The following is a 24493-nucleotide window of genomic DNA, read 5'->3' as shown; positions in this document are numbered from 1 at the left end:
GTGAGCTAGCCTTGACTTTACAGCAGCTATCATTAGGTTGAGAACTCTGATTGTCTGTGGGAAAGAGAGTGGTGATTACCCTCTAGAAACTGACTACATCAGATAGTTATCAGTCAAATGGGTGCCAGTTTGAGTTTGCTACTGTTGCTTTGGAGAGGACCATGATAATAGTTAGTATTTCAAAGGCATGTGACCATCATGGCCAATGTGACAGAATCCACTGAAGGATTTAAGCAATTTAAATTCCTAAACTGTGCAGGTGCTATTAAAGGCACTCATGTATCCACTAAAGCTGTTTATAATTTTTAGAAAATAAATGAATAGGAAAATGGCCTTTTTTCTAAGAACATAATAATGGCCACAGTGGGCCAGACCGATGGTCCTTCTAGCCCAGTATGCTGTCTTCTGACAGTGGCCAATGCCAGGTGCTTCAAAGGGAATGAATAGAACTGGCAATCATCAAGTGATCCATCTGCAGTCATTCACTCCGAGCTTCTGGCAATCAAACGCCACGACATGGGGCTGCGTCCCTGACCATCTTGGCTAATCGCCATTGATGGACCTATCTGATCCTCCATGAAATTATCTAATTCTTTTTTGAATCCCGTTATAGTTTTGGACTTCACAACATCCCTTGACAATGAGTTCTACACGTTGACTGTGCATTGTGTGAAATAGAACTTTCTTTTGTTTATTTTAAACCTGCTGCCTATTAATTTAATTAGGTGACTACTTGTTCTTGTGTTATGAGAAGGGAGTAAATAATACTTCCTTATTCACTTTTTCTACCCCTTTCATAATTTAATAGACCTTTATCATATCCCCTCTTAGTTGTCTCTTTCCAAGCTAAAAAACTCCAGTCTTTTTTATTTCCCCTCATACGGAAGCTGTTCCATACCCTTAATCCTTTTTGTTGCCCTTCTCTGTACCTTTTCCAATTCTAATATATATTTTTTGAGATGGAGTGTCCTGAACTGCATGCAGAATGCAAGGTGTTGGTGTACCATGGGTTTATATAGGAACATTATGATATTTTCTGTCTTATTATCTCTCTCTTTCCTAATGGTTTCTAAATAAGAACATTTTGCAAAAAAAAAATCTATTAAATATTCAGGCTTTTCAAACGAATCTGGAAATGAAAAATGTAGCCTTTTTAAGTTGTTGTTTTTGTCTTTTCCATTTATCATTTTTCCTTTTATCCCCTTTCTCTGTTTCCTCCTCTTACCACTGCCCCCTACCCAATTTCTGTGGCAAATTGTAAAAAGGAAAAAATGGGGGAGACAGGGAATGAAAGGATAAAGGGTGAAAAAGGCATTATTATAATATCTCTCTGTGGCACTTTACATAATATATGTAAAAGAAAAGGCCAGGTCTTCAACACACAGTGCAGTAAGGAGACATCATGACTTGCAGCAGGATATGTACAGATGGACACACGAAGTGTTGCATCTGAGGCTGTTATCAATATTAACACAGCCTGTGATCAGTGTGCTGCCTGTTTATAAATACTCTGGGCACACACCTTCAAACTAAAGGTGTGCAATTCGGTTTGCATCATTCACACCAGTGAAACTAAATGTTACAATTTTTTAAAAAATGTGTAGTTATTTCTTGCTATGTTGATGGGGGAAGGGGTTCTCTTTTCTTTTAAAATACATATTAAATATGAGTTTCTTAATTGTATAATGAAGGATTTTATAGAGTCTAGAGGTGTGTTTGTGGTGAGGCAATAATAATCAGCAACCACGCTACGCAATGCCTTTGTGTGCCTTAATGGTGGTGGGCTTGTACATTCGTTTCTGGTAAGCATTTATTTTTCCTATGATTTCATAATAATTTGGAATGGTGAGTTTATGGAGGAGTGATTTGTTGTTGCATGAAAATTAAAGAACAGTATGATTGATGTAGTCATTACACAACTGCATTTTTCTCCATATACAAACATAAATATGCAGTCCAGCTGCAATATCAAATCAGTGTAACTTATTTACAAAAATAAGGTCAATAGGGATTGCATTTTACAGGGAAATAAAATGCTTGTCTTATGGATTCCAGTTGTCTTTCCCCTATCGTGCAAAGGGGTGGGATGCCTTGAGAATGGACCTACCAGAGAGCTGGGAGTAGGGGGCAGTCCAGTTGGTATTAGAGTCCTGAGTAACAGTTTTATGTCGGGCAAGTGAAGCAGGAGCCAGTTATTGGGACAACTCTTCTCTTCTCTTCCTCTTACCTTTCTGTTAACTCACAGACTGGGATCTGCTATTAGTGTGCTCAGGAATTGACACGACTCTCATTCGATAATGACAGAAAGGCTTTAATTACTATACTTATAAACATATAAAATGAGCCCCCAAACCAAAAGTCCAGTATATTTTAGCTGCAAAAACAATTATCCTCACCAATGCAGGCAAGAGGCGGCGATGGTTTCTTAGCAGCTTTCCCCGAGAGCCTGGATCCCTGGTCTCAGAAGACAGCTGGGCAAGATGGCAGGTCTTGTCAGTTTCTTGTCAAGAGTGTTTCTTCACTCTTGAAGCTTGCCTGCTTTGCTTATTTCCATTGCTTCTCTTTTATATTCTTAAATCCAATGTTTTTCAAAGCATTTTGGTAATTTACATGAGTAAACACAGGAATTTCAGAAAATTCTGAAGAGGGAGAGGGAAAGACCCATGTGCTTTACTTAGTGAAAAGGGCGCTAGCCACCTAGATTTGTTGTTTAGTTTCAGTGTTCCACCCTTCAAACAAAGGGGTGTTGTGATTAAATTGAGCAATACCTGGGATGGCATCCAGCCATGGGCTTTGATCATAAGGTATTTTGAGAGGTCTAGAGCCATGGAGGTCTAGCACGCCCTGCATTTAACACATTTCTGTTTACTGCATAGATGAGTTACTCCCAGAGGATAAGTTCATTAGGGAAAATGGTCCAGACAAGAGAGGCAATTAATAAACAGTTATCTTAATGAAATACCAGACATACTTTGAGAATAGAAAGACAGCACGGGTGTGTTGCAATGAGAAACAATCACCCCTTTTCAAAAGGGACTCCAGCCACCATTTCACATACTCTGCAATATGCAACTTATTAATTTGGTAGCTTAATTTTATAAGTAGGCCCAGCCTAGCTGAAATTTCATAGTCCACACTTACTCATCTCTCATGGTGTCTGAGCTCTTCTGTTATCTTTTTTTTTTTTTTTTTTTGAGCTCCTAGGCACTTATTAAACAGTCATTTTTGGAACGGTGTCCTAGAATGTTATTTCCCTCTCATTCTGGGAATAGCCCAGCATAAGTTCCTTGTCCTGCTGCATGAACCTGTTCTTTCTTATGTAAGTGGTCCTGATTTGCTTCTCCTCAACTGAGACTATTCAGTCCAAGTCTCTCTGTATATCCAGCAAAGTGTTTTCCTCGGTTTTCCTTTCCTAGCTTTCATGTTAGTCTGTACCTATGTGGATACCATTCACCTATCCCCATGTAGTTCTGGCCACTACAATGAAAAAAAAATGACAGGGTTAATAATGGGGAGATTTTCAAAATGTTCTAAGGGATTTAGGAGTACGCAGCCTGTTGAAGTCAACAAAACTTGTGCCTTAAAATGCCTCAGGTGCTTTTGAAAATAGCTTATCCATCCCTTGAAATACCAAGAAATTAAAGTAACAATTAAAGTTCAGTTGCAAATTCCAGTGGTTTCCTGCAAGGTACTTTATCTTGGGCTTGAAGTGGTGAGGGCATATAATTAGATTTCTCACACAAATCTTATAAGAAGGAGGAGGTGGAAGGGCAAGAAAATTGAAGGAATGGAAGCTCTAATGATGAGAAAGTGAGGAGGGACTTGTGGTGGTCAGTATAACTGGGCTAATCAAAATTACTCATTGCAGGCAAACACAAACCTTAAAAACATATCTGTGTTCTTCTTGCCCTCTGTGTGGAGGGTCCCAGCAAGGGACAGAAAAGCACTTTTGGGGAGAGTAGAGGAAAATTTGCATGGTGGCATCAGAGGACCAGTTCTGTGAATGAAGAGACTATATGAGATTGTGTGTGTGCAAGGAAATATGCATTTCCTGAAATAGTAGAGTCAAGTAAAAATATAGCCGTTCTGTGTTTAATTTAGAAATGGTATTGGCATTGTTGTAACTGGAATGAATGGATCCAGAATGCTGAATGTGAAAAAAACTTCACCACAAGCATAATGTATATCAAAGTTGCTATGGTTTAGAATTTCTAGGTTTTTTTTTTTTTAATCTTGGCAAATTTTGGAACACTTTTCCACTTAATTTGCTCTTTAAAGATACCCTCTAAAGTACAAAATGTCAGTTAGATCAACTACTGTAACTTTGTAAAATTCCAGACGTGCATTTATGCTAACAAGCATAAATCTTTTACGACATTTATGTCAATCACAAAATAGTGAAATTGTCACATCAGAAAAGCACAAGTCAAGCCACACAACAAGGACCTAATTTAGACTTTATTTTGGCAATTCTTTTACTATTTGGTATGTGAAATATGAACTGATCATGAGCAGCCAGTTATTAAAGCCTTTTGAAGGTGGTTTCTTTCAAAGCCAATGAGAGTAATATCAAATATACTATCTTCCTGCTTCTGAAAATGTGTTTTCTCATGAAACAACTAGAATAAGTGAGAAATATGGTTACAAGCTCCTTGATATATCTGGATCAAGATTTGGCCTCATTGTATTAGAAGTAATCATTGTGGGTTAGCAGAGTTTCAAACAGCTGGAGCCTTCTGTCTGAGCTGCTGTTTTGACATGTAATTTTTTTCTTGGATTTTGGTCTTGATTTTCCTGGCCTACATGAAATAGGGAAAACATTTACATATCTCATGGGACACCCCTTTCTTAGGAAGTTGGGAATTTACTGCGGGAATTATATTATCAACTCTGCCAATGACTGAAATGTCCAACTTTGGGCATGTTCCCAGACCTTAGTTATCCTAGCTGCAAAATGGAGAAAATAATGGCAACTCACTTTTATCAATTTTTTAATTTGCAGGTAGAAAACAGCTCTTTTTATTTCATTTTAGTATTAAAATAGTGATGCCCAACCTTTCTGGCCATCTGCATGACCAGTTCACCAGATTCAGATTTTAACAGCACCAACCAGGGCTCACAATCTCCCATTCATTTATGTACATTTTATCCCACAGTGAAAATTGGACTGCTCCAAGCTTCTGTCTCATGATGGGTTTATAGCAGCCCATGCTCTAGTGGATGTTGGAATGTGCAAAACTGAGTGAGAAGCAGCGCATAGCACACAAAGAGTCATTATCTGAGGTAAAAAGAAGGAGCTTAGAATACCAATGACAAGTCTGAAGTGCCAGTACTAGTATGTGTACCTCCACCAGTAGTTGGGAAGTACTCAGTGAAACATGATAGACTAATCTAACCTTATTTTGTTTTATTAATCCAGTCAGTAAGCCACACAAATTTCTACTTTGGGGGCAACATTTCCTTGGCAATTTGAGTTTGAAAGAAACACAGCATGAGCTGAGAAGAAGAATGGAAAACTTCTCAGCAGCCTGTCACTGTCACTATCAGAGTACCTCTTCCTTTGCATTCACAGGTGTCAAAGGATCCAGGTTTCAGGGCCTTGAAGCTCTGCTGTGTTAAGGAATTAGAAGAGGCTAGACCTGCAAGGGTCAAGAACTTGAGTTCAAGAGATGGAAGATTTTAGATAGAGGCAATCAGAAGATCCAAAGGAAATGAGGAAACTCTTAAGAAGCTGGAAGCTGGAGTAACATGAGTTGTGATCTGATTTGGCCCCAGGGAATAAAGAATGGATCCCTTCCATAGACTCAGAAACTTGAATTGTTAGAAAGGTATATTTTTCAGCCATGGGAGTAGCTGCACAAGCTATGTGTGTGCCACCAGAAAATCCCAGGTCACCATGTAACAAAATGAAAGCCAGCAGCAGCCATGAACATTACTAAAAGTCTTTTTTCACTTTATGTCAATGTCAGGCTACATGTCAACTCTACATCATTCTTACTGGAAGACTCTACAGATGGATGAACCATGGTGTGGTTTTTTTTCAAGACCACCCTTTCATTGCTTGTCTTGGACCTATCTCCAGCTGTGTAGAATTTTGTTTTTATTTTTGTTACTCTGAAGAGCATCATTGATATGGAGGCTGGATGTGGAAATATCTATGGAAATGATTAAAAATATGGACATTCCTGGTAACATCTCTTCCTAGTGCTATCATAGTGGTCTGCAACATGCTGGCTGGTTCATATCTGGTCCACTCTTCCTCTTCCATTAGAAATAATGTAGAGAAGCAGGCCTCATAACAAATGCTATGGTGCAGGGTCAGAGTCGTAATTGAGGACTGCATCACCAAGTTGGGGCTAGACGGTGATTGTGCATCATTTTGAAGATTTTGTTTCCATATTGGGGCCTGATATTTTTTGTGCCTTTTGTTTTCATTCTGTGTGTCTATAAACTCACCACACTGCCTTTCTGTGAGGAGAGTCATCTTCTCTTGTACTGGGTAAAGTTATGGGGAGGAGAGATAGGTACTCTCACCCCTATGCCAGATGACCCTTATGGGGCACTAAGAATATGCCCCGCTCCAGACTCTCTAAGGAGAGGCAGGCAGGGACTCGTGTCCCTAAGTGTGTGCTATCATCCTAGGAGCATGTGGAGGTGATGCCACAGCATATCTATGAAATGAGACACAGCCAAGATGATCGTCCAAGAATTAGAAATAAGATGAGTTTTGCCTGCTTTGCTTTCTCACCACAGAATAGGATCTATATGAAGTATTGCTGTCCTATTTACAATTTGTAGCTGGATCATATGGCATTGCTTAGCAGTGGATCTATTCTTTTCTTTCAGAAAGATCCTAAGGGTAGTACTGGGCAATTTGTTTGTCTGCCCCAAGAGCTCAATCCTTTGGGGGTACCAATAGGGTGTCACCCCTTCTGCTGAATGTGCATCAGATGTACTAGAGGGTAATTGAGCAAGTGATAGCTATGGTGCCTTTGGTATTATGATGACACCCAGCTCTATGTCTCCAGTCTTGTTTGAATGATTGACTGAGCAGTGTTACTTAGAAGTGCCTGGCTGAAAATGGAGCTTGAATAAGAGCTAGGTGGCTCAGGTTCCGCCCAGGCAAGACTGAGGTAATGTTGATAGGACTGGGAAGTAATCAGAAGGAATTGCAAAGATTATATCTGTTACAAGAGATGTCTGTCTATATGTAAATAGTTAGTAGATAAGGTGCCAGTAGATAGGTTTTGTTGGACCAATAAAGTTTCTTGTTCTTGTGCACTGCAAATGGCTTTCTGTAGCACAGACAGGGACTACAGCAATGGAAAGTTTTTTCTGTGCTGTAAGAACTCCACCTCCCGGAGTGATGGTAACTAAGTCAATGGAGGCATTCTTCCATTGTCCTAGCTGTGTGTATACCATGAGTTAGGTCAGCATCTCTTAGGTACTCAAGGATATGGATTTTTCACACCCCTGAGCACTGTAGTTATGTCGACCTACATTTTAAATGTAGACCAGGCCCAAATCCTGGTCTTCACTGATAAAAAGGGTGTGGTTTCTCTTACCTCTGGGTTACTGATGCATGTGAGCTATCCTGATGTAGAAACACAGCAAAGACAAGGTACTTTAATTCTATTGCAAGGTAAACTAACCAAGGTTATCACTATATCCTTGCCTGGGGTTTATCTCACCTAATTTACTTTGCATTAGGATTCAAGTGCCTTGCCTTCACTGATTTTTACATCAGATACCTCATGTGTGCTAGTTATCCAGATGTAAAAAATAAACCTTTTTTAGTAGTGAAACAAGGACTTACTAAGTAGCGGTTCATGTAAAGCGAATATTATACCTGTGTTTCTTAAAATATGTCTTTACTGCAAAAAAGGTGGGTTTTTTTTTACAAGAATAACTAATGAGTAGTTATCCTGCTATAAAAACCTAGTAAAGGCACAGCACTAATTTTGCCATGAGATAAACTAGGTGGGGAGAGCCACAGGCGGGGGCATAATGTTGACCTCGCCTACCTACTTGGTAGTAAGACTACACTGCCTTGTTTGCTTTAGTTAACCTACATGGATTATCCTATGGTAAAAACACCTTTTTTGGCAGTGATGACAAAGCCTCAGTCTGTTCTGGCTGTCATTTCATTTCAGGGTGGAACCTAAAGTGTTATCTTTGACTTGCATTTTAGGTCTTAGCCACCTGACAGACCCTCTGTCTCCCTGTTATACCACTACATTTTTGGTAAAAGGAAGTACTTAAGCCAATACCCCTTAATTTATCAAAAGGGTGGCATTTTCCATGACAAAACTTCAACTCTGAACCATCAGAGACCAGATTCGTTGCCTTTGCAAGTCTAAGGAAGGGTCATCTATTTTCTTGGGCTTTTGCAGAAGCGATGTGTAGTGGGATTAGACTGATCTGATAAGGATTATTTTTTCCTTTCTTGGTATTGGTGACTGTCTATACCACTCAACCCTCATATGCTCAGACTGGTTTCTGTGTAAGGGCAAGTCATTTGTATTTAGGATTTTTATTTTACATTGAGCAGTATCTCATTGACTTCAAAGGGACTACTCATGATGCTACTTGATGTGAGAAGAATATAAGAATCTGACCAATAGTTTGTATTTTATAGCGGGAGCTGGTAGTAACTTCTATATTTGGGTTGTCTAACACTTTTTATTATAAAAAAATGAACATATTTCTTTTGAAAGCTCTAACACCTCTTTTGTTTGCAGCAGCCCTTTGAAATTTGACAGGAGCTAAAGATGTGCCTTTCCTTTGCCCCATGACTTTGGTTTTGGTTTTGGTTTGGCTGAGTTATAAATTGTTAGAAAGTACCATTTCCCTTTTTTGACCTGACTTGCTTAGGCAAAAGTGGTAGTCTGTCAAAATCACAACTGAACATGAACATTCTAAAAAGCCAGGCCCACATCTTTGCCAAAGTAGTAGCACCACCACCACCTCATGTTGTATTGGCAATGCATGGGATCTATCCCAGCAGCTGCTGCAGAAATGGGGGTGGGTGGAGGAGAAGAACCAGCCAGCCTGGGTTCCATCCCCATCATACAACTATTGAACTATACTCATTCCAAGGTCACAAAAGCCCATATCTCCGCCTAGGGGCACCACAGGGAGGCAGGAGCTCCCCCAACTCCTTGTGGAGGAAAGAGAGAATGAGCTTTCCCCAACAAGTGCCAGATCCAACACATGGTGCACATGGCTCCTCTCCCTCTCTGGAATAACAGCCTTTTCATCCTACCAGCTAGTGTAGCTAGTCCTGTAGCTCTAGTGATAGTAGTCATGTGATGCTGAAGGATCAAGCACTAATGATGCTTCTGCATAATGCGGGGAAGGAGTTGTTACAGTTGTACTTAGTAGTATTTGTTTTCTTTTTTTCCCTTTAAAAAAGTCCTAGGATATTACATAAGCAAAAACCACCACTAACAACAAAACCAAACAACTAAATACCTCCCCCTCCAAATCCTACATTAAAAGAAAGTTAGGAAATGCCAGACTGACAGTTGTCTGTGCAACCTTAATACTGCCCTCTTGTGCAAAGGCATTATGGTACAGTCTCTAATTGCCTGATCATATACTGTTTGCTTCACAGCATGCCTGCAGACTGCCTCATTCAGTGCAAAGGATGGATGTACCATAGGGCCGAAGTAGAGTTGTACAGCTATACATCTGACTTTTCCTACTTTTGAATGTTCGACTTGGCAACCTCAAATTATTTTAATGTAGGTTTTTTTGTATGTAATTTTTTGTATGCATAGGGGTTAGATTAGACTCCCAGCTACTATTGGTTGTTCATCATTCAGCAGTAGCCAAGACAGCTTGTTACCATTTACATTTGGCTAGAGCATTGCAACCTTTTCTTTCTGAGGAAGACTTCATTACCACAATTCATGCCTTTATCACCTCAGAACGGGATTACTATCAAGCACTCTCCTTTGGTCTATACTTTAAAATCCATTCAGAAATTGAAGGTAGTGCAAAGTAGTGTGACTAGAGTAGGTTTCTGGGTAGAAACTGGATTTTTCATTACTCAAAGAATTCTGCAAGTTTGAATAGTTTTTCCATTCTGAAAATAGAATGATAATAAAAATTAGAAATTTAATGTGAAAATAAATTCTGGAAAAAAATTTGGGGTTGATTGAAAGATTCTGTTTTGACAAAGTTGACACATTTCATTCCAATTTTGACTTTTAAATGTTTTTGTATCATATTACATTTTAAAATAATTGTAACAAAATGGAACTTTGAAATGAAAAATTGAATGGTTTAGTTCCAAAAACGTTGAAACATTTCTACCTTATCAAACCACTTTTTTTCAATTTTTCTTTCAAAACTAACTTGTCAGAATAAACATCTTTATACAAAACATTTCACTTTTGATGAACTGATGTTTTCTGATAGCATAACCCTCCATCAGAAAAATTCTAACCAGCTCTAGCTGTGACTGATTTGTAAAGTGAAGTATCTCACTGCAAGTATATTAAACTGATACATTTGTGATCTGCACTAGTGGCTTGTGGGTCTGCATGTGGAGTTTAAGGTATTGGTATGGACATATAAATCCCTAAATGGCCTGGGGCATCCTACCTTGAAGATGCTCTCCACAGCTTTGGCCATCCAGACACTATTTATGTAATGGATCGTGTAGGCCAGTGACACTGTCTGCCCGGGACGTCGAGACCCTTCTTTGGGCCCAGACTCCGAGGAAGGCCACAGCGCCTTCATTTAGGAGAATAAACAGTGCCTGTTTACAAGTCTTTAGCCCCGGCCCCTAGCGGGGCGGACTAGCAAGCGGTCTGGTGCCCCCGGCCCTCAGGCTGGGTGGGGCAGGCAAGCAGTCTATAGACCCCAGCCTTCCCACAGGCAGGGCTAGTAAAATAATCTGGAGCCCCTGGCCTTGCAGGCAGGTGGGGCCAATAGAGCTCAGAATCCTCTGTCTCCCAAATGCAGTGGGTAGCACTCCCTCCCAGGATGGTTAGGGCAGGGGGAAGGGGGGTGCAGGCCCACCTAACTCCTCTGTGTCCCAGCCCAGGGCCCTATCAGTGGCAAAGCCATTTGCCACTGAGTCAGCGGGCTTCAGCTGCAACACACTGACAGGGTTTAGCCCCTGACTCAGCCACTTGCTAATTGGCTGCCCCGGGCCACTTCCTCCCACCCTGTCCCCAGGTACCTGCAGGAAGCAGTCTCCTTTCTTGTCACTGGGGTAGAAGGCGAGCGGCAGTCCCACAAGTCCCTCCCCGTCGACCGGCGGCAGGTCCGGAAACTCCTCTGTGTCATCAGTGAAGGGCAGCTCCTCCAGGTCCCAGGGGTTCCTCCAGTCCATAGGGCTTGGCTGCCCTGTCCATCACTAGGGCCCGGCAGCCCCCTCCAGTCACTCGGGCCCGGCAATCCGGCAGGTTTTGGATGCTCCACTCAGTGGGGTGGTTGTTCCCAACAGCCGCTGGGTCTGGGTCTGGGTCTGGGTCCGGGTCCGGGTCCGGGTCCAGGTCCGGCAGCAGCTTCCTCCCTACTGAGCTGCTAGGCCGGCCTTTTATAGTTCTCCTTCCTGCCTTGGCTCCGTCCCTCTGTTGCCAGACAGTTTGGCCTGTAGGGCCCTGTTCTTCCTAGCAGAGGCATCACAACCATTCCTCGGGCCCAGGCTCCGAGGAAGGCCACAGCACCTTGCTACAGATGGGCAAACCAACTTGGATAAATAAATCCACTCAACTTCACCTACATTTAGAATGGAACTCTAACCCACACAAGATGATTATTTTCCCTCACATTTTTTATGCTGGTACTTTGTGCTCTCTTCATCCACCTGGACTGTTATGGCTCTTTCAATTTTCACGTATGGCTTGTGAAAACGCCAGAACATTTTTGATCTAATTGGAAATGGAAATCCTAGAAGAGCAGAAATTGGCTGGTAAAGTTTAATGTTCGTCAATCAACTTCAGCTGCAGCCATTTGGGTTGTTTAGTAGCCATTGATTTGCATTGAAACCTCAGAGTAGCACTGCTCCCTACTGATCCATAATAAATATCATTTATTTGAATGAGAGGTTAATTGGTCTGTGTAGCTGTCCATTGGTGTGAATGGAGACCCAGTGAAGCTTATGGTAAACCTGGTTTTGTTATGGTGGCAATTAAGATCAACAATAACTTCTTGGAATCAATGGAAATTAAATGCATATAATAGACATTAATTGAACATTTATTGGCAGTAATTGAAATTAATTGTAGTTGTGACTTAATTAATGGAAATTAATGACTGCCAATTTAGATATTAACAGAATTACTGGACAGTCAATACTAGAAGTTTACAAGTGGTTGAGTTAAATAAGTGCTTATTGATATTAGTGATCTTCAATATTTTTCAGTGGAACTATAATCTAAAATAGGGCTGCATTGCTATGGGAAAGACTGGACTACAGGGGACAGTCATAGGCAGAAGGAAAGCTAAGATCTGGTGCTACTAAAAGTGGTGCCAGGCTATCTTATTTAGTAAATAAACCAGTAATCTAGATTTCTGCATTCTCTCCCTCGTCACACCACCACCTTTTCTATAGGGATTACTTAATTAAAGCAGGATGGTAATTAATGGTCAAGTTAAAAATTGGATAATCAACCGTTCTGCTTCAGAAACAGCATTATGATAATCTTCTTTGGCAATAAATCAAATGATTTACATTTGTTCTCTTCATCTGCTGAACATTCCTTCATTTTTCAGGGAGTTTTGGACACAGTTGTCCTTGTTAAGTCTACACTAATCAACATTTTTGGAAAAAGATTCCTATCCATTAGCAAATTAATACTTCCTCAAGTTAATACTTTTTCAACATTGTCTTTTAAAACTGCAATGGTGTGCCCTATTGGTTTTTTTAACTGTTTTCTGGGTATGCTAGTAGAATGTGCTAAGTACACAGATAAATACATTTGTATGTTTCATGTACAAGATAGCTATAATAAGTAATTACCATTTTTTCCAAGTATAATGCAGGCTAACTTTAAGCAGAGTCAAGTAGTAATTTTTGGATACCTGATAAATAATACAGTGACTTTCACTTGTTGGGTAGATTATTCTGAATTACATTCTTACATTTATAGATAAATATGAAACCATGAGTTATATTGATTATAAAAGGTACCACACTGCAGACTTCTTCAACCATGCAAATATATTGTTCTTGAATTTCATTTAACGTACCTCAAATTTTTACATCTGATTTGAATTATATGGATTTCTTAAAGATCTGTGTTCTATCCAGACATGAGAAATGGCTTTGGTTTAGACAGTCTGAGTGAAGGACCACCTAATGAGGAGAGAAAAATATGTTTGTTTTTACTGCATTATCACTGGAAACCCGGATGGAAAATATGGCATGCTTTTCAAAAGGACTTTGAGATCCTCTGATAAGTGTTCTATAAGTGCTAAATATCACTTTTATTATTCCTAATCTGGTCAATTACCAGCACAGAGAAGTGTGCTTCCTTTACTTGGCACATCTTCATAGTCATGGGAAACAACCAAACCTTTCTACACATAATTAGATTACATGTTGCTTCTATCCATGTTCTGTTACAATATATATCCTTTTAACATAGTACTATAAACTACTCTAATTCTGCATGAAAACTTGCTTACTGCTGATTAATAATAATAATTAATGGGAATTGCATACACTGTATATTAGAGCTTCTTCAAAACAAGAAGAATTGGTCTGAAAGAAAAAAGATGAAGTTCAATAAAGACAAGTACAAAGTGCTACACTTAGGAAGGGAAGCTCAAATGCCCAAATACAAAATGGGGAATAACTGGCTAGGCAGAAATACTGCAGAAAAAATCTGGTGGTTATAGTGAATCACAAATTGAATGTGAGCCCAGATGTGATGAAGCTGCAAAAAAGTCTAATATTCTGGGCTGTATGAATTGGAGTATTGTTTCTAAGACATGGGAGGTAATTGTTCTGCTTTACTCAGAACTGGTCAGACCTCAGCTGGAGTATTGTGTCCAGTTTTGGGTACCACACTTTAGGAAAGATGTGGGCAAACTGAAGAGAGAAGAGCAATAAAAAATGATAAAAGGTTTAGAAAACCTGAGCTATTAGGAAAGGTTAAACAGAATGGGTATGTCTAGGCTTAAGAAAAGAAGACTTGATAACAGCCTTCAAGTATGCTAAGAGCAGTTATAAAGAGGAGGTTATCAATTGTTCTCCATGTCCACTGAAGGAATCCGAAGTAATTAATTTAAGAGTTTTAAAAGAGCTGGCTGAGGAGCTTGCTGGACTGTTAATGTTGATTTTCAATAAGTCTTGGAATGCTAGGAAAGAAAAGCTAATGTAGTGCCAATATATAAAAAGGATAGAAGGTATGACCTCAGTAATTATAGACCAGTCAGTACGACATCGATCCCAGGCAGGGTTTCCAACTGTCTGTAAATTTACGGACAGCCAATAAAAAAATGTACAATTTTAACACTGTCCATAAACTTGGGTAGAAATATTATTTTTACAATTCTTGGCATTAGCAACAGGTTAATTATAAGCCTTAATATTAGCATTAATATTGACATCAAATTAGTACAACTGTGTGCTTACAATCATTTTTGCCATGCCATGCCTTCAGTACAGATAGCTTGTCATTGAGGCAGTTTGTTTAATACTTTTTTTAGATTTTTGAACACCTTTAGCTAGTAGCTTTTCTTTTACCTCAGTATTCTCTGTAGCACAGGCTTTTAGTTTTATTACATCTTTGGTGTTTAGATATTTCAGAGTTAACCTGTGCCTTTCATTTACAGGATTAGGTTTTTTCCTTTTTTAATTCCCTGGAAGTTTGAAACCTGGGCTGTCTGGTCTAACAGAATCCATTGGCTGGCTAGGTATATCTTCTTTACTACCAGCTCAGGGCAAACCTTCTCCTTCCCCTCTGCCTCCCCTCCCCCCCTCCCCCGCCCCGCCCAAAAGTCAGGTAAATAACATAATCACAGACACTAGCTTGTTTACTAGTTTTCAAATATTCAACTGTTAGCAATTTCAAGGCTGGGCTTTGTCTTAAAGCAATATCAAACATTTTCACAGAAATTCTGCCCTTACCCTTTTCAGCTAGGGGTTCCTCTAAAAAAACACTTTGAGTCACAACAGACTCTTTCTGGGCTTCAGTTAAGTCCAGAATCAACTCTGAGACAACTGACCCATCCTCAATCAGCATAAGCTGAGAGGCATATTCTGTCTGCTCCACAGACAGAAGACTGGAGAGAAACTTTCCCTCAGTAGATAAACTGCTATTCTTAACATCAAACAGCCCACATGGCTGTTCACAGACAAACGTTTGGAGATTAAGGTAGCTCTCTCCATGGGCAAGTCATTACCCCAACAAACACAGGCTTGGGAACACTTCCTTCCTGGTTTTTAGTTGAGTCCAGAACCCCCTCTGGTACAACTGACAAATCCTCAGTCAGCATAAGCTGAGATGTACTTTCTGCCTGCTTCTCAAACAGAAGACTGGAGACAGTTTCTCCCTTGGGAGATAAACTGCTTTTCTGAATAGACAAGCCGCTATTTTCCACAGTCGCAAGCTAGAGACACTCTCTTCCTTATCACAGTATACCTGGCTAAACCCAGAAAACTGCTCAGTCAAGCCCCCCTTCACAAATCTACTTGTTGATTACATGTAACACAAAAGATTTACAGTCATACTCTCTCTGGGGCTGGGTTATGACATCAACATATTTACACATATTTACCATGTCATTACTAAAGTATACTAAAATTGTTATAAACAGGACAGATGCTCTCCCAATCTCTGCTGTTCAGAGGAGCTGGACTTCCAGGATGATGCAGTTTCTGCTGTTCTCTGATTTGGAGTTTGAGTCTGGCAAGTTCTGCTTCAGCTTGCAGCAGTTCCATTCGCCTCCAGTCAACTTCTTGTTCCAGCTGGGCCAGGGCTTCCTTCTCTAGCATTTGAAATTCTGCCATTTCTCTCTCATGCTGAAGACTCTGGCTGTCTCTGAGGGCTTGCAGTTTGATTGCTTCATGTGATAGTGGATCACTCATCATAACTATCTTTAACCTTTAACACGCTCAGTGTCACATTTTAAATTTGGAATAGAGTGGGGTTCTGATCCAAACCCAAATAATCAGGTTCTGTGTATCAGGTATGCTAAGTGTATGCTAAGACTATGCCAATGTGACCCATCTGTGCCCACCTACATAGGCCACCTGAAAATGCTAAATCAGGGCAGGCTGCAAAAGGAGAGCAGATTCTCCCAGAACTGGTGGGTAACACTGATGTTAGATTCTCTGACCAGTTATAAACAGTGCTCCTGATTGCCCACACTGGTTATCAAGAAGCCCCAAAAAAGAAATACACAGTCCCCTTTATTATGTATAAGTCTCTGGCTCCCAGTCAGCAACTCGGACCAGTAAAGAGATAAGTTATTTAACTGTATTCCCTTTACCAAAATGTTCTCCTGATCCTCAAAGTGTCAGCCACATTGCCAAATCAATACCATGCTGCCAGCCAATCCATTAGTAACTAAAACTAAAGGTTTACTATAAAAGAAAAGAAACAAACAAGAAGAGAAATGTTAAATGGTCAAAGCAATCAGAAGATACAAATGACTTTAAAGTCCATATATATCAGATTCTCATCAGAAATGTGGAGTTTGCAGGCTTGTACAGTTCCTCTGGTTTACATCCAGTACCTGGAAGGGCGTCAGTCCTTTGTTTCACAGCTTAAGTTGTAGATGAATTTATCCAGAGGTTGGAAGCAGGAATGAAGACAAGATGGGGAAGGTGCAGCTGCCTTTTATGTCCCTTTATTATGTGGCTTGTCCAAAACACAGCCACACAGCACATGGCATGGAAAAGCCTCAGAATCCTCTGTCCAAAGGCATGTTCTTACATGGGTTGGTGACTCATAAGATGTAGCCTCTGGGTTCTTTCACTGGATTCATTGTACCTTTGAGTTCCCTTGATGGGCCATTAGGCAGGGTTAGAGCTGCTGCCATCCTGTCTGGGGTGTCATCCAGAAACACAGCACAGGTTGTAATATAAATATACCATACATATTTAGAACTTATAATACAAAATTGATACATACATATAAATGTGCTTATCAGTCTTAGCAAATTATAACCTTTCCAACCTTTCCTGACATGGCATATCTCATACAAATTATTGTAATTTTGCAATATTGATATCAATAATATTATAAAGGGTTATCCCTAATCCAGAAAGCATCACAGTATATATCTAGGAATAAAGAATGTAGGCCATACTTACAGGATGGGGGACTCTATCTGGAAGCAGTGACTTAGAAAAAGATTAAGGGTTCATGGTAGATAATCAGCTGAACACAAGCTCTCAGTGTGATGCTGTGGCAAAAGAACTAATTTGGGATCTTTGGTTGCATAAATAGAGGCATGTCGAGTAGGTGTAGAACAGTTATTTTGCCTCTGTATTTAGCAATGGTGCAACCACTGCTGGAATACTGTGTCTGATTCTGGTATCCACAATTCAAGAAGGAAGTTGATAAACCCCAGAAGGTTCAGACAAGAGCCATGAGAATGATGAAAGATTAGAAAACATGCTTTATAGTGATAGATTTAGGAGCTCAATTTATGTAGCTTGGAGAAGAGAAGGTTAAGACATCACAATTTATGGGTACCTACACAGGGAATAAACATTTGATAATGGGCTCTTCAGTCTAGCAGAGAAAGGCATAATACACTCCAATGTCTAGAAGTTGAAATTAGACAAATTCACTGTAAATAAGGCATACATTTTTAACAGTGAGGGTACTTAACCCTTGGAACAATTTACCAAGTGTCATGGTGGCTTTTCCATCATTGGCAATTTTAAAATCAAGATTAGATGTTTTTCTAAAAGATATGCTCTAGGAATTATTTTGGGGAAGTTCTATGGCCTTTTCATTTGTTATTTAAAATTATTTGCTGAGTAAACCATTAATCTCTTCAGCATCTTCAGTCCCATTGGAAACAAAAACCAAAAAGAAGCCAGCTTTTCTAGGGGCAGTCTAACTTTAAATCAGCGCTTTCAGCAGTGGGAAACAGCGGCTAGCTTTACTAACGGATCCTTTGCACTTGCACTTGCACTTTCCACACATGACCATCTTTACTGAAAGTTATCTTCAGTCCCATTGAAAGTTATGTGAAATGGTGGGCATTTTCAGTAAGAGAAAATTGTGACTATATGGGAAAGTTAAGAAAAAATCATTAATACATTTTCTTAATTACAAATGATGTTCTTCAAATGTATATTCAATAGCATCTAACTCTGTAACTATATGGAAAGTCTGAAAAGTAACAAACCAACCATTTGTCCATAAAGGGAAACTAAAAAAGGTCAAACCCAGGAAATTATTAAGGGTTGATTTTTAAATTAATTGCAACTCATAAACTAAATACCAGAATTATTTGAAATTCCCAGATAATTCAGTCTTTATTTGTAGATTATGAAATGTATATTTGGCGACGATACACTGTATTCCACACATAGCCAAATCAAAGAAGTTGAAATCCTGTTTTAAGTGATAAACTGAACTCTCCTTTAATACTGAAGTGCTACTGCACTTCTGAAAAGTTTGAAGAATCCAATAACAACCACAGAGACTTTACTTAGACAAGACTCTAATTATAACAATGGGGGATTTGCCTGAGTACAGACGGCAGAAATGGCTACAACGGAGATTATTGTTTGTATTTTTAAAATCACATGACTGTACTCTGTTTCTGTAGTGCTTACCCTGTAGCCTCATTGTTCATTTTTTCCCTTATTGAAGTGCAGGAGAAAGGGTATATAACATTTAATTCCATGTGCCACTTAATGTACAGTACCATATGACCCCCCACTCTCTTACTCCTTGACAGAAAGATAGACATCTTTGTATTAAGCTTCCTAGGGACAAATCCTTCTCCATTTGGAATCAATGGGAATTTTACTGTTGACTTCAGTGGAAGTAGAAGCCAGCCTCTAGTGTTTCTTAAAATGTGATTTCCATTTTGAAATGGATAAATGTATTTGTAAGTTATTAATTCTCTTAGCTAAAGATGTTTTGATTCATTTTGTTTTTTAATGAGGTTTGTAATGTAGTTCTTGCTTTGTATAAGAAATTTGTATGGAAATGAACTACTGTCTGTACTGAGCAGATACCTTTAAAACTGAGATACCTTATCTTTTACAGCAGTCCATTTGACTTAAAATGAAACTGTTTGTGGTATAAGGTTTGGCAAATAGTTTGTAAAACCAAACCCAAATTCTGTTTTGTTCTCTATAATTTAAAGAGAGATGAAGAGATCCCTTAATTTCAACAACTTCAAAATGCATCCTGGTAAACAATATTTTTATACTACATTTCAGTTCAATATGATTTGAAATGAGTGAGATACTAAATCCAAAAAATCAAATTTTACAACGGACTTGCCAACTGATCCTTTAGTATAGCACTATTATTGGCACCACTCTTTGCTGTTATTAAAATAGACCCAATAGAGCAGGGTTATCACTTTTCCATTCTCACATCATTTGTTTAAAAATATTTGTTTCTTGATTCATAGTAATCCACGCATATGATACCTTACAAGTCATCATTTATATCTCTCTGGGTATAATCTGGGTGCTGATGTCAATGTGAGTTGAGAATGCTCAGCACTTCACAAAATCAGGCCCATGCAAAGGGAGAATGTAATTTTTCAACAAGTGCCAGTGAAAAACAGATGTGGTGAAGGTGGTGATTAAAGGTTGTTAGTTGTAAATCCATTGTAGGATTCTGATGTTAGTAATTATAGACTGCTTGTACTCCAGTTATGCAACTCATTTCTCCACAGAATGCCACAATTAATCAATAGGTTTTTAATTAACATTTTCCATCCCATATCTTATTTAATATTTCTCTTGGAGATTTTGACCAAGGAATAAATCTTGGTTTCAGTTACCCTGATTCAAGATTGCGATCCTGTCAGTTGCTGAGCACCACCTGTAAAGTTCTCAATGTCCTCATCATCCATTGAATTCCCAGGGGATGAGGATACTCAGCCCCATTCAGTAGTTTAGTTAATTGGGCTCTAATCCCAGAATGACTCAATTGAAGTCAATCTAGAGTAATTTAACTAAATTCTGTTTTCTGTGGAATCATTTAGGATTTACATTGGTGTAACTGAAATCAGTTCAGACACTTGAGATTTACAGCCATTACCTCTAGCCATGTCTACTGTCATTTTCATGATATTTGAATAAACATACACATTCCAGCATTTCAAAAACAGTTTAATTCATCTAAAGATAATAAAATTATCAAATACACTAAAAAATTCTCAGGAGTTTGGCTAACTTCCCATTTGGTGAATTAGCAGGAATCTAGGGGCTTGTGTTAAACAACCATGACTTTGTACACCATTTACAATCTTTTGCAACAACTCATTTACTATAGAGAAACAATAATGAGATTGTTTTGATGATTAAAAGAAGCTCTGTATGTTATAAATTGGAGAAAATAATATTCTTTTTGTTAGTAATATAATTTAGACCTTAAGAACTGTGGGTTTGGCACTCAAAATTTAAATAATCTGAACTTCCTTTTGGAATTAAAGTTAGCAAAAGGGACTGACTACATGATCCCAGCTGGCAAAGAGAGCATACAGCCTTTTAAATGGTTTTCTCTCTAAAACTCATTGAACTGCTTTTCTCATTGCACACTTGTCTACATCTTCAGTCACGGTGCTCAGTCAGAGCAAATAGTCCAATAGTTTTGAAAAGTGAATGAGTGATGCTCATGTAGGGCTTGATCCAGTTCCCACTGCAGTCAATGGCAATTGACTTGAATGGAAGCAGGATCAGATCCATATAGTATGGTTTATATTATTTTTATTTAGAGATGGGCCTGAACCAATACCTCAAATTCAACCTTCTGGAGATTCATAATCCAAATCTGGATCCAGACGCAAATTTTGCAAATGGTCCCTATCTTTATAATGGGCCAAACCAAAACCCCAGATCTGAATACTACCAAAGTTTGGGATATATTAAATCCAGATCTGGATCTGAATTTTGTGGCTTGGGCCCATCTCTGTTTTCATTTATACAGTCCAATGGCATAATCTTGCAACTCTTTAAAATTCAAGGCAATGGTTTGCTTTGCACCATTGCTTACATAAGTCAAGATCTAATCTACGAGGTAGTTGGAAGCATAAAGTGCTAAAAAATGGATGTTGTCAGCGGATGCATGGGACAGTTGTTTTGAAGGAGTAACATTATAGAGTTGAGAGAAACTCAGAGTTTTATTGATTTGTTTGTTTTTTTGTTTGTTTATGTAGATTATTCAGGACAGGGACCATGTTTGAAAAGCACCTAGCACATTCTGGATATTATTATTATTATTCATCCCTATGCAGGGGTTTATGCAAATATTTTATTTGCTTTCCCAGAACTCAAGAGTTTACAACTCAGTGAAGCAAAGTGAGACATGAAACTGTCAATGAATTTAAAAAAAGTTGCTATATTAACCACAAATCAGTCCAGATTAACTTGAAGATGGGCTCAGATTTGTCTTAATCACACCAAAAGTAATTTGCAAACATTTCAGTCAACCTCAGCAGCACCTGAAGTTTGTAACAAAGATATAAAGATGGGTCTCACATGGTTTGAGGTTTTGTAATGGAGGCTTTTGCACAGCTGTAATAATGAGTGGGTGAGGAGAGTTTAGAAGGAACAAAGTGTGGGTGGTGGAAATATTCAAAGGGCATAACATAGCCTTTGGAGGAAACATAAGGGGCTCCCAACCTTGTGATGGAAAGGATGTCAAGGCTCCATGAACACAAATTTTATTTATTTATTTATTTTAACTCTAACACATTCTCATTAGGAAGGCAAAAATGTGAAACCGATACAGTTCCTTTTTCAAGTGGGGAGCTGACTGTGGCTGCATAATAGTGCTATCTTATAATCTCCTTCCAAATGTGTGGGTGCCTCTTGGGTTTCCTCAAATATTTTATGGACCATTTTCAAAGATTTATATAAAATCAGGCCAACAATGTCTACATCCTCTACCACATCAGTGAAAAACTACATGAAGTTTCAAAGTCATGTAAAATCTCCTCGATGGGAAACATTTACATATTACAAGGTATACATTTAGCTGACCATTTCATTGGGATAAATTCATTCCTGGTGTAAGTCCATCGATGTCATGACAGTTTTACACTACAGATTAGGTCAGCCTGATAGACTAGTGCTAGCAAATTGACAAAATGATATCACATACAGCTGTGAATACTACAAAGGTTGTAGGAGACTGCCAAAAAGTGCTCTGATAATTTATAAGATATTTTGTTATTGCCACTCTCTATTTTAATGGGAACTCATATAGCAAATAAACAAGTTTTTCAGTTTGTTTTATGTTTCTTTATTGTATGATTACATGGAATGTTAGATACAATAAGTGATTCGTTGAACATTCTCCTTGACTTTTCATATCCATTAGTCCTATTAGCAATTTTCATGTACTTATTCTGTGAAAGTAGATCAAGAGGCTGAGGAGGTATGTGTGCATACAACAACTTTCATTTCTGAATCACTGGTTCAAACATGGCCAGTTTCAATACAGACCAAAAAAACCTTTGCAGCTAGGTCTGGTCTATCCTGGGAAATGATGTCATTGTGTTATAAAAAATGTTAACTCACACAATATTCACTGTCTTTGTCAAAACTGAATATTTTTATGTTTAAAATTGTGTTAGATGGTCCTGGGCTAATTAACTTGAGTTAATATTCTGACAGGATTTTAAACATGACAGTTCTTGTCTACATTGAATGTTAATTTATGTTTATGAACACGTTATAACACAGTGACATTTCCCAGGATAGAAAAGCCCTAACTGCTAAGTAACCTATTAAGTATGTTAGAATATGTGAAATAAACTGGTTGTATCAATCCAGTTCCTGAGGGCCAACTGTCTATATCACAAATCAGCACCATAATTGCCTCAGTAGATAGGCGAAGGATTGTTTGGTCATGGAGACTGAGGGTGTGTCTACACTGTTGACTCCTTGGAGATTGATGCAGTGGGATTGATTGAGCGGGGCATGGAAACCCGCTCAATCGATCCCAGAAGTGCTCTCTGGTTGACGCCATTAATCCACCTCTCCAAAGAGAGTAAGGCTGTGTTGCCGGAGGGCGTCTCCCGTCAACGCAGCACAGTGAAGATGTCGCAGTATGGCAACGTAAGTAAGTCGACAGGGGAGTACGCAAGCTACATAATGTAACTTGTGTGTCTCCCATCTATCACCTGTGGCAGTGTAGACCAGGCCTGAACTACCCTTCACAAGACATAGTCATTTCAGAGCATGGTTGAAGAATCCTTATGGAGTTGATGCTGGGATACTTGCACACATTTATTATGTGGGTAAAATAGAGGATTCCATTCTCCAAAGCTGCCCATATTTTATAAGAACTTAATTCACTTAAAAAAAATTAAAAGGATTGGGGTGAAATCCTGGCCCCACTAAAATCAATAGTAAAACTTCCATCAACTTCAATGGGCAAAATTTTAACTTTTATATGGAATCTAAGATTTTGGGGTAAGATGGCAATTCAATACTTCAAGCTAAAAGATGAGGTATACATCTAAAAGTATCCTTTTTGTCAAACAAAAAGTATCTTCATTGACAAAAATTGCTTTTCACTCATGGCAAAATATTGTGACATTGAAAAATGATTTTTGTTTTGCTTTTCAGCGAAAGCAATGAAAACTCAAAATATGACAGTTTTACACTCTTTTAAACTATCAGAACTCATGTTGCAAGAATCTGTAAACTAAACTCAACCAAGAAAGAGTTTTCTGAACAGTTGATGTGAGACTTGAAACGAGGCTATGTAAAAAATGAAATGTGAGGGGAAAATGCTTTCTTTCCAATACAGGAACATCTGGTTTATTGCAACAATATCTACTATAATTATATCACTGCTGGAAGAACTGCTCTACTTTAGGTTAAATTTGTGGGTTTCCATAATAAACACTGCTTTGGAAGAGTAGGGGCTTCAGTACCTCAGCCATGTCAGATCACATTGAACTGAACTGTGATTTGAGGCAAAAATAACAAAATATGGAAAACATAAAAGCAATGTTTCCAACCGTATATTTCTTAAGATATACTGTTGGTCTATTTCTTATTCTAGCAAATAGAATCTGTGCCAAAGAACCAGATTGTTGGATGTCTGACCATTTTTCACTGATAAAAGTTACAAATGTAAACTTTTTGACAGTTAGGAATTGGCTCATTCTTAATACTATTATTATTATTATTATTAGTTAATAATAATATAGCTCTCAAAACACTTTAAAAAGGATGGTAAAAAGCTAATCAAAATGCTAAAAATGGTAAAAAGCTAATCAAAATGCAACAATTCAGCTATGGTACATTGTGTATCAGTTTCTCTATTTCACAACATAAAATGTAAATGTTAAATCTACACCA

Source organism: Emydura macquarii, unplaced genomic scaffold, assembly GCF_026122565.2.
Source record: "Emydura macquarii macquarii isolate MOO-44397 ecotype Brisbane River unplaced genomic scaffold, CSIRO-AGI_Emac_v2 contig_1876, whole genome shotgun sequence".
Classification (NCBI taxonomy): domain Eukaryota; kingdom Metazoa; phylum Chordata; order Testudines; family Chelidae; genus Emydura; species Emydura macquarii.
Note: the sequence above shows the minus strand (reverse complement) of the source record.